The sequence below is a fragment of the Panthera tigris genome, chromosome E2, assembly GCF_018350195.1.
Source record: "Panthera tigris isolate Pti1 chromosome E2, P.tigris_Pti1_mat1.1, whole genome shotgun sequence".
Classification (NCBI taxonomy): Eukaryota; Metazoa; Chordata; class Mammalia; order Carnivora; family Felidae; genus Panthera; species Panthera tigris.
The window spans coordinates 1,673,568-1,686,050 of NC_056674.1; the positions used below are offsets into that span (position 1 = coordinate 1,673,568).

Genomic DNA, 12,483 nt, shown 5'->3' on the forward strand with positions numbered 1-12,483 from the left:
TGACGTCTATACCCAACGCGGGGCTTGAACTTACAACCCCAGGACCGAGAGTCACATGCTCTTCTGACTGAGCCAGTCAGATGCTCTGATTTATAGGAATTTTCCCTCTAGATTTATAGTTTTGTTTTATTTTAATGTTTTCATTTATTTTGAGAAACGGAGAGAGTGCGAGTGAGGGAGGGGCAGACACACACACACACACACACACACACACACACACACACACACACACAGAGTCCGAAGCAGGCCCCAGGCTGTCAGCAGAGAGCCCAGTGCAGCGCTGAAACTTTCACACCATGAGATCATTCCCCGGGGCCAAGCCAGACGCTTAATTGACTGACTGCCCAGGTGTCCGGCATATTGATTATTCTAAGTTAAAAGTTCTTAAGCAACAGCAGGTGAAAAAAACAAAAAAAGCCCAAACACTCTGACCTCCCTCTATCTCCAGAAAACAGGAAATAAATCTCTCATGTGAAAGGTACCCTCCGTCTGCCAGGGGGTAAAGAGACATCCTTATCGCCAGAGTTAGAAAACGTAGAGCCAATAACTCTGGATATAAACCACCCTTATTATTTTTACTAATTTACTACCTCAGCTCAAATCCTGTTTAGAATCCCTTACTAATTGAAACTCCCAAACGTAAGTTTTCTCGGTCCTGCCGAGATTTATCGTCACTTTGCCTAAAAAGCATAAAAACCGCTTGTTTTGGTCATTTTGCGGGGGAGGTCTCAGTTTCATTACTGGGCCTCCTCTGTGTGCACATAATTAAACTTCGTGTTTTTTCCTCCTTTGACTCATGTCAATTCCATTCTTAAACCAGCTGGAAGAATCTTGAAGGGTAGAAAAAAAAATTTCTTCCCCAATATCACCATGCTGTACATTAGATCCCCAGAACTTATTCACCTTATGACTGAAGGCTCTTACCCTTTGACCAACATCTGCCCGTTTCCCCCACCTCCAGCCCCTGGAAACCACCATTCTGTGAGTTTGAGTCTTTCTTCTCCTTCTCCTTCTCCTTCCTCCTCCTCCCCCTCCTCTCCCTCCTGCCTCTCCTCTCCTTCCTCCCCCCTTCCTTCCCCTCCTCCTCTTTCTCCCCGCTTCTTCTTTTCAAATATTCCACATAAGTGAGATTTTGTGGTATTTGTCTTTCTCTGACTTTTCTCACTTAGCATAACACTAAATTCTTCTGCGTTGCTACAAATGGCAAGACTCTCTCCTTTCTCCTGACTAATATCCCATCATACGCTTTATTTTTAATCATATAAATAATTATACCTTCAGCCACTGGCTCTTTCAACAGTGCTGACTAGAACCTGGGGTTTCTTTAGGCATCTGCAAAAGGCCACAGAGCCATTCTCTTTCTTCGTCCTTGTATAAGGACTCTCAAGTTTCCACTTTAATCCCGGCAAAAACGTACCTGACAGCCTTCTTGGGGCAACTGGAGGTTGGAGCCCTCGCTCGGCCCTTCCTTGGCCAGCCACACTGGTCTGGCATCCGTGCCTGCAACGGACAGAATGTCTGTGTGTCCCATGCTCATTTGTTGGACTCTAACCCGCAGGTGATGTCTCTCGAAGGTGAGCCCTCACACGGGCACCAGTGCCCTCATTAAAGGGACCCCAGGGGGCCCCCTCCCCCTCTCCCCCACGCGAGAACACAGAGAAGACGCAGTCTGTGAACCGGAAAGCAGGTTCTCACTAGACAACAAATCTGCCAGTGCCTTGTTCTTGGACTCCAGCCTCCAGACTGCGAGATGCAAACCGCCCCATCTGTGTAATTCTGTGACAGCAACCCGGTGACAAAGACACCCTCGCCCTTCTTCCCTTCACAGGGACTCCCACCTGTGTGAGGAAGGAGGTGGCTCAGGCTGTTGCCATGGAAACGGAGGGGGGCAGGGCGGGGTGTGTGCAGGGCTGGGGGGGGGTGGGGGGGAGGCTGGAGAAGGGACGGTGCCCAGAGGCCGAGCTCTCCCAGGCTTTGCAGTCGGCCCGTGTGTGGGATCCAGATTCCGACCCAGCCGCACAGGAAAAAAACACGGAAACTGGGCCTGTGATCTCTCCTCTCCACGCCCCAGTCTCCTCTTCTAGAACACCAGTTATAAGCACTCCTGGACCACAGGGTTGGCGAGGACGTAAAGCACATTACCCTGTAAAATGCTCAGCACCAGATCTGACTTCTTTCGGCCTGTGTTTCTCAAAGGGGGGCCCAGAGACCGCAGGCCTCAGAGTGCCCGGCTGGAAGTCTTGTTAAAAACACAGAATCTCGGGGCCCCAGAAACTAAGGAAGCAAAACCTTTGGACTTCAGTTCACTCTGAAACATCACCCTGCCTCGTTTTCTTCAGAGTGTGTGTGTGTGTGTGTGTCCATATCCGTAACGATTTTTTAAAATCTGCTAATGATCTGCCCCTCTGCCCTGTGGTGTGAGCTCTCTCTGGGTCTGTCCCTCTAAGGAGGGCGGATCCATGGGATGCCAAAGTCAAAGGAGGGGAGGGGGAGGCGTGGAGAGGCTGGAGATCTGCAGCAAAGAGGGAGGGGACGGAGCCTCCTGTCGACAGAATGTCTCCATCCAAACCGGAACCAGCCGGTGGGGACAGCAGGTGGGGAGACGGACCGGACCGTTGGAGGTGCCGTCCTCTGTGGGGTGAGCTCACAGATTCTCGGTTACTTCTGGGGGGCGGGGCAGGAACTACGTGTCAAAAGGCCCGGGCTGGCAGCTCACAGACAGAACTGCCCTCTCCCCATCTCTTGGTTCAGTTGCTTTGGGTTAAGACCTCGCACATGGGTGCCAGAAGCTCGCCAGCAATTGAGGCCAGTTGCCAAAAGATGGCGCTACTGGAATATTGTCTAAAACGTCCTCAGTCGGGGAGGAAAACGAAGGCTCTTGTTGCTTCAGATTCATTTCAATCCACTTTTTTCCCCAAAGAGGGAACTACCTCCCCAGAGGGGAAACGGGTGAATTTGGAGAGGGGGAAGGCAGGGGAGCAAACTGCACCCACGCCCCGGCGTCCCGGTCCCAACCCAGCAGCCGGGCTCGGGAGCAAGGGCTCCCAAAGTCGGCTTCACAACCGGCTCCACCGCGTCGTGACCGTGTGCCCTTGCCCAGATGCGCTCGTCGAGCCGGTCACCGTGCCAGGCAGCATTTCCGCCCTCTAAGAATTTGCGTTCTGATGGGGCGACAGACGGTGAATATGGTGACAGGGTAAAATATATAGGGTGTTAGTGTCAAATACTAAGGAGTGTCCAGGAAGACACCTTGGGTTAAATAGAACGGTTTGGTTTGAAATGCGGGAGAAGACACATAGCAGGAGGCCAGCGCGGAGGAAGGTGCCATCGAAACTGGCGTTGGGAGGGGAGCCTGGGTGGCTCAGTCGGTTGGGCGGCCGACTTCGGCTCAGGTCATGATCTCGCGGTCCGTGAGTTCGAGCCCCGCGTCGGGCTCTGTGCTGACTGCTCAGAGCCTGGAGCCTGTTTCAGATTCTGTGTCTCCCTCTCTCTGCCCCTCCCCCGTTCATGCTCTGTCTCTCTCTGTCTCAAAAAGAAATAAACGTTAAAAAAAAATTAAGAAAAAAAAAAAAAAAAAGAAACTGGCTTGGGAAAAACCTATTCTAGAATCTGGATCCGCTCTGGGGGTTTCTGGGGAAGAGTCTCAGGAAGCTGGGCTTTGTTCTAGGTTGGATGTGGCCAGGAACGGAGGGTGATGCGGTGACCGAGAGTCTCTGTCCACCATCCGGAGCGGGAGCAGGGCTGAAGCTGGGACTGGCGAAGAGCGCTGGCCAGGACGGAGGACTTCTTGTTCGTGTTTGAGTCTCGGGCGACGTTCAGGTCTGGGTTCGGACCTGAGTAGAAAGTGGGTTGCCGGAGTCCAGCTCCAGCAGGTCCAGGGGTTCCCGAAGGAAGAACGGCGTCGGTGAAAATAAAATAAAACTAAAATAAAAAACTGGAAAATAAAAAACTAAAACTAAAATAAAAATGGACACAGACAACAGCAGTGTGTTGAACTGGCCGATTTATTGCAGTAAACGTGGCATTATATTTGCTAGTGATTTCCTTGTAACATACGTCATCTATGTTTTTCTAACATTACCTAATTTTGAAAATGTTCCTATGTATAAACGACCTTTAAGAAATAAATAACATGGTGATTTTCCCCTAACTTTCCCACATACCCTTTGATTATAGATTAATTTCTTACATTATTCCATTATGCATCTGCGTTTATCTATAATCTACACAGCATTTGCTTTGCTCTCGTGAAAGGCCCTCCGTTTCTCAACACCTCAAGTGGGAGAGTTACAGGGACATGACCTCCTAACCACAAGAGGCCAGAAGAACAATGTGTCTGCCTCTGACCGAGGTGCGAGAAAGGGGCCGAAAAAGCCTTTAGAAACCCATGCCTCACACATTCTCAGAGAGACCATGCACCTAGGAACCAATGAACCGTTCTGTAGCTTAACCGACTAGGTTCAGTCATCATCTGGAATGCCTCCGGGGGGCCAGGTGGGCCTAGGGGCTGAAGTCACCTGTGCCCAGAGATACACTCTTTAGTTGCCGGAGTGAGGCTTTCAAATCCATGCCTCTCCTTTACAGGCCCTCTTTGCTGGCAAAGGCATGAGGCTATCCTTCCTGTAAGTAGAGGAGTCTCCATAGGGGATGGCAAGGGCTAAACGGAAGGCCGCTCAATTTCTCGCGGAGCCTTATTTTCTTCCCTGATGGTTCTTTTCCCAGGGGGTCTGCCGAGGGCAATTCCCCAACGGACAATACCCCAGGTAGTTTTAAGGCTGAATTACCTAAAGGCGGGAGTACAAGGAGCTTCACTGTCAGCGGGCCTCCCTGCAGTCACCAATCCGTCCTCAGCCCGGGCCCTGCCACTCAGGCCGGGACAGCTCAGCTTCCAGCAGTGGATGTGTTCTTGTCCCGACCCGTCGGGACTGAGTGGCCTCTTCCGAGGTGGACGTTCTGCGAGGACGCTATTAAGGGTTGACGTGTGACAGAACGCGGAGGCTGGGCTTTCTGGGCTCACGACGGGCCCGGCCGGCTCCTCCTGGAGTCAGGGCTGCGTTCCTCCTCCCCAGGAGCAATGAATGGAAAGCACGGAAGGGGGACCTGGGGTGCAGAGGGGATGACACTGCAGGTGGGGGCCTAGGGAAGGCGTGGAGCCTCGCTGTGCTCCTGGGAGAGGAAGGGGAGGGGAGCGAGGTGGTGCCCACCCTGCTGGGGGCCCGTGGAGAGGAGGAGAGGGCGGCGTGTGGAGAGCCCACATGGGAGGGCACAGAACGCAGAGGTCTCAGCCCTCAGGGCAGCAACCTTCACTGTGAGCAAGACGGGAAGGAACCATGGGAGCATCTTAACCAGGAAGGACGTGCTCTAATTTACGTTTAGGATAGTAGGGATAACGATGCTGTGTGGAGACTAGTCTCGGGGGGCAAGGACGGGGCTTGGGCGAACGGACCGCAATCACTCCGTTGAGGGCTGTTGATGGCATGCACCACGGGCACGGTGCGAGGTTGTTGAAGTTTCGTATGTATTTTTTAAGTTTATTTATTTATTTTGAGAGAGACAGAGACAGCACAAGTGGGGGAGGCACAGAGAGAGAGGGAGACAGAGAATCCCAAGCAGGCTCCGTGCTGCCAGCGCAGAGCCCAACGTGGGGCTCAAACTCACAAAACCGTGAGATCGTGACCCGAGCAGAAACCAAGAGTCAGATGCTTAACTGACTGAGCCACCCAGGTGCCCTGAATATATATCTATTTTAAGTTTATTTACTTGAGAGAGAGATTGTGTGGGAAGGGCAGAGAGAGAGAGTGGGAGAGAGGGAGAGAGAGGGAGAGAGAGACTGTTTATCAGGTTTCTCTCCCATAAAATTACTCTTTTCCCCTTCCCACGCTGTACTCTATACACGGGGCCCACCAGGCACAGCCCACACCTGAGAGTAAAGTTACGCTCCAGCTACTTGAGGGCAGAGAATCTAAAAAAAAATTGCTTGGAGCTTTTCTGTATGGGAAATTTCTCTTGTTTCCCCCTGCAAAACTAATAATTGTTTTATTTTATTTATTTATTTTTTTAAGGAAGCTCTAGGCCCAACGTGGGGCTTGAGCTCATGACCCCAAGGTCAAGAGTCACATGCTCGGCTGACCGAGGCAGCCAGGCCCCCCACTAATAATTGTTTTTAAGTATAAGCATGTTTTATGTAATGTCTGAGCCAAACTTACATGAAAAAGTTACACGTTGTTTATCTGGATTCGAACTTAAATGAAATCCTGCATTTCATTTGGCAACCATGCCCCAGCCCCATTTATCTATAGGCATTTTTGACGTCCCCAATATTGGACGTCCAATAGGCATCTCAAAATAACAAACCAAAATCTAAGCCACTGGTTGCACCCTCACCCATCCAGCCAGCCGCTCCCGCAGGATTCCCAGAAAGGCATCTCGTTCCTCGGCTGCCCAGGCCCCAGTACCTGGGAGGACGCTGACTCCTCTCACTTCTCATAGCCAGTCAGAAGATCACGGCCAATCCTCGTTCAAGCAACAAGGTACTGCCACCAGTTCATTAATTGCGACAAATCACACTAATTTAAGGGGCTAAGAATAGAGGAAACCAGGTGTGGGGTATAACGGGAGATCTTGGTGCTAGCTTGTAACGTTTCTCCCAATCTAAATCTTTTCTAAAACAAACACACGTATCAAAGACTACTTGTTGGGGCGCCTGGGTGGCTCAGTTGGCTAAGGATCCAACTTCGGCTCAGGTCATGATCTCACGGGTTGTGAGTTCAAACCCCATGTCGGGCTCTGTGCTGACAGCTGGGAGCCTGCAGCCTGCTTCGGATTCTGTGTCCACCTCTCTCTCTGTTCTTCCTCGGCTCATGCTCTGTCTCTCTCTCCTTCAAAATAAATAAAACATTAAAAAATTACTTGTTGTTTTCCGAAATTCATATTTAACTGGGTGTCCCGCATTTTCATCTGTGAACTCTGGTAACTCTGTTCTGTTATCTCTAACCCAGATATGGATTCTGGTGCCATCGGCATGTTTGCGAAGGAAGTGAGCGCGGTTAACAAGCAGGAGATGGGGCCACGGCCAGCGCGGGGTGTCTGGGTGTTCGCTGTTGGGGCAAAGTGGTTGGCAGCATTCCTGCTGTGTGACAGCTATATCTCTCTGTGCCTCAGTTTCCCATCTGTTAAAGTGGAGATTACACTCATGCCGCCCCTTGGGCTCTTTGGGAGGGGAAGTGAGTTGCGCTGGATAAAGCATTTGTCATCACATCGGGTATAGACCCCAAACCGTGGAGTCAACTTCCACCTGAATTTACCAATTCAATCTTCTTTATGGATATGCCTCTATATATGCCCATATAGACATGTACTTGGGTAAATACAAATTATATCTCCAGGTTTTTAAAAAGAGTGGACACGTTAGGTTCTCGTGGAACGTTCCATTCTTTCTGACTGTGTTGGAGAAATTGATTCCAGAAGAGCTTCATCGAGCACTGACTGTGTGCCAGACACCATGGTAAACTCTTCCAAATAAATAAAGCGCTCAGAATACAAAGCCCAGTGTTGTCAGTTCCTAACATTTGGATGAAAACTGCTGGAGGATGGAATCCGGGGGTAATTTGCTCAACAAAGTGGGTATTCAGACACATGTGATTTTAAACAGATGTCTCCAGAATGCCGTCCACACTGTTTTGTGTCTAAGAGAAACCTTCCCCATCCTTGATTACATGGGATGCATTTAATTCTTGGAATCCCGCCTGGCCTTTAGCTCAATGGAAAATTCTGTTGATGATTGTCATCTGGCTGTGGGAGAGGCACTAAACGTCCTCGCTATCTTTTCTCCCCGAGCGCGAGCCCTCAATGCCTTTATCCTTCTCCCGCTGTCTCTCTCCAATGTCCCTCCGATGCTCTCCCCATTCCCGCTGCCCCCAGCCTCCCTATATCCTCGATGACTGGCCTACCTACCCCTATCTCTCCCTCCTGTGTTGCAGGCTGGCCCCCCTTGGCAAGAGCCATTGCAATCCACCAAGCCTCTCAGGATGAAAACCCAGAAGAAATCCCCCGTTGGTCCCCTTCTCCGGGACCCCTTTGGCCAAGCCACCTGCCGGCCCCACTGAGCCGGCACCCTCCCCCGTTGCCTGCACACCCCATCAATGTACTGTGAATGTGTTTCTCACCCCTAGACCGGATCGCCAGCAACTCTGGCCTGGGAACCAGGCTGGCACCCTTGCTTCGGGCCTCCCAACATGGCCACTTTTGCATTAATCAGTCTCTTTTGGTCCCATCGAGATCATTCATTTGGGCATCATCCCATTAGAAACAAAATCTACATTTTTGCTCTGTCAGAGGCGTCATTAGAGTGGCAAATGGCAGGCCTGTCTCATCATAAATAGATACATAAAAGTTCTAAACAAATTTATATACCCAACAGTATATAAAAGGATGCACATCATATCCTAGCTGACTTACCAGACAGGAAAAAAAGAAAAATAAAAAGAGTTTGATGCATCCATCTTCTTCCTCTCTCAGAATCACGCACAGATCTGAAGCTCTTTCTGGGGAGTCCGGCCGTCTTGGTCCATCTAGGCTGCTGTGTCAGAACCACACACACGGGGTGGCTTATACACAACAGTAACTAGTTTCTCACTATCTGAGGCTGGAAGTCCAAGATCAAGGCACCAGCAGATTTGGTGTCTGGGGACAGCCCTTGTCCTGGCTCCCAGTCGGCCATCTTCTCGCCATCACATGACAGAGGGCGTGAGGAGGCTCTCTGGGACTTCTCTGTTGTTTTCTTTTTAAAGTTCATTTATTTATTTTGAGAGAGAGAGAGAGAGAGAGAGAGAGAGAGAGAGAGAGAATCCCAAGAGGCTCAATGGTGTCAGCACAGAGCCCAACACGGGGCTTGAACTCACAAACCTTGAGATCATGACCTGAACTGAAACCAAGAGTCGAATGCTTAACCAACCGACTGAGCCACCCAGGTGCCCCTCTTGGTTGTTTTCCATTGAGGTATAGTTGACATATCACCTTATATTACTTTCAGGTGTACAGCATAATGCTTTCCTATTTTCTTATGCTGTGAGAAGATCACCACAATATGTCTGGCTAACATCTGTCACCACACAGGGTCACCACTTTTTTTTCCTTGTGATGAGAACATTCAAGATCTATTCTCTTAATAACTTTCAAATATGTAATGTGGTGTTAGTAACTATCCTCACCTCTTACAAGGGCACCGACCCCGTTAGTGAGGGCTCCACCCTCACAGCCTCATCACCTCCCAAATGCCCACCCCCAAATACCATCACACTGGGGATTAGCTTTCAACATATGAATTTTGGGAGGATACAGCGTTCAGTCTATCCCATCAACCAAGGACATCACCCCGGTCCACCAGCTACCCAGTGCCTTCCACATGGTGTGACAAACATAGTCTACGCATATACTTATTTTTATATATTTTGTATATTATTATATAATGCATGTTTTATATATTATTTATTACATATATTTTATTTTTATTTTATATTTATATTTTATATAAATGTTTGTTTATTTTTGAGAGAGAGAGAGAGAGAGAGAGAGGCACCAGCAGGGGAGGGGCAGAGAGAAAGGGAGACAGTGTAGAACCTGACATGGGGCTAGAACTCCTGAACCGTGAGATCATGAGCCAAAATCAAGAGTTGGATGCTCAACTGACTGAGCCACTCAGGCATCTCTATTCCATATATTTTATGTATTGCAATACATATACAATGCATATACATATACATATGCAATACATCGTGTTGCATTATATATATATATATATATATATTTTTTTTTTATATGTTCCTTTCCCCCTTTTCTACACAATGGTGGCCACCCTTCCCATTATTACACACCTTGCTTTCCCTTCACTGTGTATTTTGCTCTTTAGTCCATAAAGAATATCCTTAGAATTTTACACAGCTGCATAGAATTCCACTGAATGCGTTCATTACAATTTAGCCAGGGGGCGCCTGGGTGGCTCCCATGGTGGATCCAACTCTTGATGGCAGGTCTTGATCTCAGGGCCATGAGTTCAAGCCCTGTGTTGGGTGTGGAGCCTACAGAAGGAGAAGGAGGAGGAGGAGGAGAAAGAAGAAGGAGAATTTAGCCAGTCCCTTCTTGAAGAACACTGAATTTGTTTGTTTCCAAAGTGCGTTATTACCAGCTATGGTACAACACAAACTGGAGTTGGTAAAAACTTGAGTTTGTGGATGGCCAAGCAGAGGGACGCCCGCAGGAATAATTAACATGCTTCAGTGTCTCTGGCTAACACCAACTCCCTCTTTCTCTGTGTATTTCAGGATATCTGCCTGCAGGGGTGTTTGTCATAATCTCCAAATTCTTCATTCTCTGTCCCTTCTGCTTAGGATCACGAAGATAAACACTTTAAGTTTATCCTTCCTTCTAAACTGCCGTCATTTACTGAGGACCATGATACTTCAGAGCCCGAATGGCCATGCTTTTGAAACAAACAACATCTGTGAAAAGACCCATAATTATTAGAAGAAAACACTAGCAGTTTCTACAGTTTCACGGCCAAAAACAAGCCAACACTAGCTCAAGCAGATGTTCAAGGCTTTGTCCCTCAGCCGTCTGCTTCCCTTCCTGAGGCACGAATTTACTGAGAATTTCCCAGCCACCCAAAGCGCCACTGAGAAGCCCCTGTCCTGAGATTTTATTCTATTTTATTTCATTTTGTCCTGAGATTTTAAATCATGCCTATAACATAAGAGCAGCATCTTGAAATTAATAGCAATTATTTATTTATTTATTTTTTCATTTACAGGTTTTAGTTTTAAGTAATCTCCACACCCAACATGGGGCTCGAACTTACAACCCTGAGATCAAGAGTCACACGCTCCACGGACAGAGCCGGCCAGGCACCTCAGGAGCAATCAATTTCTGAAAGCCCTGCCCCAAACAATCTCCATCGCAAGCCCCCCACCCCCTCCCCTTCCACTGACCTTGAAAGTAATGTCATTTGGGTTTTGAGTTGTGGTTGCTTCTTCGGTTTTATTCAAGTTACTGTTTCTCAGGGGCGATTGTGTGCTGGCAGTGCTAGAAAATGGGCCCAGCGTCCTTTGAAAGGACGATAAATGGAACCCTCGCCCTTTCTCTCAAGGAGAGAAAGATCCTTGAAGCTTTTGTAGCTCTGTTTCCATTCCTTACTTTTTTGTGTGTGTAACTATATTCAAGTGTCTACAGTGCTCCGGGCACTCAATCAACTTGTGTGGAAGGAAGAATGAGATGCTGTTGAGCGGGGAGAACAGGTAATGGGTATGTTGCTAACACCCACAGCTGCTGCAGACCTGTGATCTCTTCAAGACGAAGCAGCAACTTGCTTGGCCAATTTTTTCTTTCCTTCTTCTCTTTCTTTCTTTCTTTCTTTTCCTTCTTTCTTTCTTCTTTCTTCCTTTCTTTTCTTTCTTTCTTTCTTTCTTTCTTTCTTTCTTTCTTTCTTTCTTTCTTTCTTTCTTTCTTTCTTTCTGCAGTGACCCCATCTAAAGAGACCTTTTAATGAGCACCAAAGGCTTGAGTGACCAGTAATGTGGGGTGGGGTACGGATTGCGGGATTTAACCGCCCCCCGCCCCCCCACCAGCCACACCATCCCCAGCCCAGGCTGTTGCGATGTCGCCCATTCCCTCAAGGGTACTTAGCTGATGTTAGGCACAGCCCGTTGCCGTGGAAACCGCCGTTGGAGGGGGAGGCAGGGGTGTGAGCAAGATACAGGGAGGGACTCGGAGACTGGAATTTTCCGGTCCTGCAAGACACACGGTGTGTGGATGCGAGATCCTGGTCTCAGCACAGAGCAGGTGGTCGATAGACATCCGTATTTACTATTTGTGAAAGGCATGGAAATACAGGCTCTTTGGTAATAACTTCACCTCTCTGAAGCCTCAGTCTGTTCTTCACAAACGGGTATAATCATCATTCTTACCTACTAAGGACTGTTGTTGGGGGATTCCGTCACTTCCGGCCTACCCAGCCTTTCCCGCCCATGTGTGCCCTGGGGACCACCTGGCTCAGAATCACCTGGGCAGGTGCAGGCGTGTGGAGTTGCAAATTCCCGGGCTCCTCTCTAGACTTCCTGAGGTGAAGGATTTTGTCCAAAGTATCCATCCGCCTTCTTTTTTCTTTTCTTTTATATATAGAGAAAGTGAGAGTGCAAGCAGAGGAGAGGGGCAGAGGGAGAGAGAGAGAGAGAGAGAGAGAGAGAGAGAGAGAGAGAATCTCAAGCAGGCTGTATGCTCAGCACAGAGCCCAACATGGGGCTCGATCCCAGGGGATCATGGGGTCCCAGGATCCCAGCCCTGGGATCATGACCTGAGCTGAAATCAAGAGTTGGACGTTCAACTGACTGAGCCACCCAGGCGCCCCTAAACACCAGATTTGGAAAATCTAATAAAAAATTGATATCTCATTGATCACTTTATTGCATTGGTATCATTGGTTTAAACAGTAAT

General features: G+C 48.8%; 1 long non-coding RNA gene across 2 annotated transcripts in view; it reads right to left on the bottom strand.

The window, feature by feature from the left end:
* Positions 1 to 11,510: 11,510 nt before the first annotated feature.
* The window catches only part of LOC122234384, a 170,667-nt gene continuing 169,694 nt past the window's right edge, over positions 11,511 to 12,483 (bottom strand). The window contains exons 4-5 of one of the 2 annotated variants that reach the window (XR_006212166.1): positions 12,053 to 12,158; positions 11,511 to 11,780 (exon numbers count right to left, since the gene is read on the bottom strand). This is a non-coding gene — a long non-coding RNA (uncharacterized LOC122234384). Of the gene's footprint in view, positions 11,857 to 12,052; positions 12,159 to 12,483 lie in introns of both variants that reach the window. The other variant, XR_006212165.1, reaches the window with a different exon arrangement.